Here is a 4243-nt window from a genome sequence, read left to right as displayed (position 1 = left end):
ATGCGTCACCCAGTCTCTCCTCCTTGCTTGCGTGGCTGCAAAGAAACACCCCGGTGCTCCAGGCTGGGTGGCCGCTCTCCTGATGTCTTGAAATTCCCCTTTTTTTCCCCCCCGAAGAGGCTCAGCTCCCCCAGGTTGTTCTCTGGGGACGCAGCAGTTCTGGCCTTGCAGACCCCCTTTGCGTGGGGACAGTCACTCGAGATCTTGTGGACGGATCTGTCCCGGCTGCTGCCAGAGGGGTTTGCTCCCCGGGCTGTGGCTTTGGGGACACGGGACGTGGGACGCGGGGCCGTGGCTCCTGCGCCCGGGTGCCGGCAGGGGGAACTGCGCATCCGGCATCGCGGCCCGGCTGTGGGCGCTGGGACACGCGTGGGACTGGGGCTGCCACCGGCCCTGCCCGGTCCCCGCTGTCACCTCCGCGATGGCAGCCCCGGGGTGCTGCCCTGGGGTTCGTGGCTGCTGGGAGCTGCTGGTCCCCGTGCAGGGCTGCAGCATCCGCGGGAGAGGAGGAAGTGGTGAGATCCCCAGACGCCTTCCTCACCCTCCTCCTCCTCCTCCTGGGGGTGCAGAAGCAGTGGGGGTGTGCAGGGAGAGCAGCGGGGGCTGCAGAGGGACTCGGGTGGGTCCTCTTGGGTCATTTGACTCCATCACTTTTCTGCTTCCCACATGTGGGGCTTTTCCCTGGGGGACTCTGGCCGGGCTCTGGGCCCCGGGCTGGGGACCCCCGCGCAGCCCCCCGGGTGTGTTTGCAGCCCCCGAGCTGAGCGCTGGGCAGGGGGGGGTGCAGGAGCGCTGCCCACGAGCTTTGCCAAACCACAGGGCAGGAAGGTTCCGAGCATGCGATGCAAAGGGCTTTATCTGATTATTTGTTTCATTATTTCACGCTTGGAGCCGGGTTACTTTTCTTTTCGTTCCAACCGATGGAGCTGCATTTTTCGATAGCGCTGGCTGAACGAGCCTTGCACTGCTGCTGCCAGAGCTGCCAAAACCTCTCTGCTGTCCCGGCTGCGGGTTTTTGCTTCGCCTGCGGCACCTCGGAACTACACAAGATCCCTGGGGCTGCCCCGGCACGTCCTGGGATGGGGCAGTAAGTGCTGGGGCTGGGGGTGTGGGGAGGGTAGTGTCTGGGGGGGGGGGTCCTCCCAGCCTTTCCTCCCCTGCTGGAAAGGGTCCCGGTGCCCCAGGTGCCTCTGGGCCTTTTGGGGCTATAGAAATGTGGGGTGGGATGTGCGCCCTGTAATGCAGGTCGGCTGCAGCTGGGTGCTGGTGCAGAGGATGGAGCTTTTGGACCAGCTGTGGTGAGCTGGAGGGGGTGCCCTGATGCCCCCCCAGGTTATGGGGGGCTGCTTTGCTCAAACTGCATCTTCAGCCCCGGCTCTCACCTAACGCTGCCTCTTGCTGGGTTTAATGGGATGGACGGGATGCAATAGGCTTTCCTCTCCCCACCTGCAGGCGCACCCAGAGCTATTTTCAGTCTACATTTAGGCAAAATTCAGCCGGAATCTGGTCCAAAGCTCGCTCCCGTGCCAAAGGGTTTGGAGTGCTGCCCCAGACCCCAGGGCTGTGTCTGGCCGCTCGTGCGGGACCCCCGCTGCTACCAGCAGAGTGGGGCCGATCCCAGGGGCTTCCCCGGCATCGCCCCAGTTCTGAGCAGCTCATCAAAGCCGTCGCTTCGAGCGTTTCTTAGCCTGGAAGGATCCTGTGTTGGCCCAGGTAAGACCTGCTCTCCCTGCCAGGCTGCCCAGGGAGCCAAGGGTCTGCACAGCCTCTGCCCGTGGTGCAGGGTAGCTGCTTCAGACCTTTTCTGTAGCTCCTATTACGTTTTCCTTCATGCCTTTGCTTTAAGTGTCTCTCCACTGAAGTCAGCCTTGTGACCTCTTGCTGCTGCTGTTAAAATGTTTCCCTCCAGCTTACGCGGGGCACATTTGGGGCACGGGGACAGGAACCGATGTGCAGGTGGTGGTGGGGGGGGGGGTCAGCGTCAACCCCCGAAAGGACCTGGAGCTTCGGCCTCATCCGGCAGCTGCAGGTCCTGGGGCAGTACGTGTCTCCACTCCTTTCTTGCCAGCCTTCTGGCCCCAGGAGCTCTGAGTTTCTCCGTGTGCCTCAACTCCTGGTGACCCTGAAACGCTAGGTTTGCCAGGGGCTTGCTGTTTCTTGCTAAACTGGGTTGGTTTTTCTATTTTTTTTTTTTTTCCCCCCTCCCTGTTGCACGTGGGCTTTAGCTGAGCCCGGCGGAGGGTGCTGCCAGGAGGGATGCGTGCAGGAGCAGCAGTAGCTCAGAGGGAGGGTTTCCCCGTGGCGGCTCTGCAGGTCCCATGTGGCGGCTTCCAGCCGTGGTGGTGTGCCCGCAGCGCAGTAAAACTGCTGGCACACGTGGTTTGGAGATGCACTGACTGAAAAGCTTTTGTCTTTTCAAGAAGTTAGCAAAACGCTACCACCGTGCAGTGGCATTTGCACAAAGTGTAACGCTGAGAGGCTGAAAGTGGAACTCGGAGCTGCCAGGGTCCCGAGCTGAGCTGCCTCCACCTGATGCAAACCCGCTCTTTTGCACTTACAAATGCTTAAACAAGCACTTTTTACCCGCTGGTCTCTGGCAAACGGCTTGACATTGTGTCTGTCAGGAGGAAACATTTGAGTTGTCTTAGAAAAGCCTGGCAGACTGAAGCTCTTTACGGTGCTTTGAACACATTTGCAAAACCTGACGTTATGCTGTCCTTGTGCAGATTTAGAAGAGCGAAGTGCAAGTTTGCCCGTGTGTGCAAGTTTGCCCGTGTAATCGGTGGGACACGGGGTGCACCGGTGGCCCCAGCCCTGTGGGACCCACACCCCGAGCATCCCGTATCACCTCCGGTGCGGTGACTGCCACGATGGCCCCAGGCGCCTGCAGGCAGGACAGGGCAGAACAAGGCCCACAGCAGGTTTTTTGGCAGAGCAGCCTGGTCCCGTTTAGGCAGTGCCACATCCGGCTCTGCAGCCGTTGGGCCCCGGACCCGCGTGCCTCCGGATGCTCCCTCGCTGTACAACGGGTGGGAGAAGAAATCAGACTGGAGTTGTGTGTTGTTTTTCAAGGTGTAAATGCTGCCGAGCTGCAGCTGCAGGCTGGGGGCTGTAAACCGGGCTGGGCTGTCGAGGTGTCACCTCCCCTCGCCCCTGCGGGTGTAACAGAAGCAGGAGAGGCTGGAGCTGTGGGGTCTGTGCGCTGTGCGGAGCAGCTGGCACAGCACCCCAAACCCAAAGTCCCATCTTTGCCTTAACTGCAAGGCTGTGCCTCCAGGATAGAGGGTGCAGGATGGCACCTTGCTGCTTTTGCTTAAGAACGTGTTTTAACGCTGGGGTGCGAGCAGTGGTGGCACCGAACGCGTGGCAGTGGCGCAGGGAAGGCTCGGGAGCGTTCGTCCTGTTCCTGGCTGCTACGCGGGCTGCTCCGAGAAGTGCCGCTGCGGGATGCCGCTGTGCGACTGGGCAGGAAGGAGCAAAGTCAAATCCCACAAAGGTACTGCAAGATGGGACCTGGAGATGGATGAGAACAGGAGCTTCGGTGACCTCCTCCGATCCCACTTGCAAAAGCCAAGCAGGGAGGAGCTGTTTCTTTAGCTGCCAAGTTCCAAAACAGTGAGCTAATACCTAAAACCCTAACAGTAAATCATGTCTGTTTGCACCATGCTGCTCACTCTACCGAAGCGGAAACGTGGACTGTACAGCACTGAGAGGTGTGAAGCACAGGCAGATTTTTCCAGGGGCTCAGCCCGCAGCCGCCCTTAGCTCCGACGGGCTTGCGCAGGTTCAGCGTTTTGGAAAAAAAGATTTTATAAACAAACGTAATCGTAGTAATAAAACCCTAACCTTGTCTTGAGGGGGGGGGGCTGAGGTTCGGGTTTCCTTTATTACTGAGAGCCTGTTCTGGAAATCACGGTGCTTACTGACACAAATCTCAACTCCGGTGGGAAGATTTGTGGCTTGAAATGTTTTCTGTCTGTGTTTGGGGAGGGAAGAGCAGAGCGGAGCAGGCACCGATGGCCAGCCAGCTGCCCACGCCGCCTGCCCGGGGTGGGGAATTGCTCCCAGGGCTGCACAGCCCCCCTCATTTTGGCATTGGCATTGGGGCCGGCAGCAGAGAGCAGGTCTGCCGGGGAGAGCCCTGCTGCAGCTCCCCGGGCTCTCCCTCCTGTCCCTGCTCCCGGCTTTGGGAGAGGACGGGGTGGGCATGGTGTCACCCCTCTCCACCCACCACTTCTCCCTC

Source organism: Ciconia boyciana, chromosome 23 (genome assembly GCF_034638445.1).
Source record: "Ciconia boyciana chromosome 23, ASM3463844v1, whole genome shotgun sequence".
In the NCBI taxonomy this organism is placed as follows: Eukaryota; Metazoa; Chordata; class Aves; order Ciconiiformes; family Ciconiidae; genus Ciconia; species Ciconia boyciana.
Note: the sequence above shows the minus strand (reverse complement) of the source record.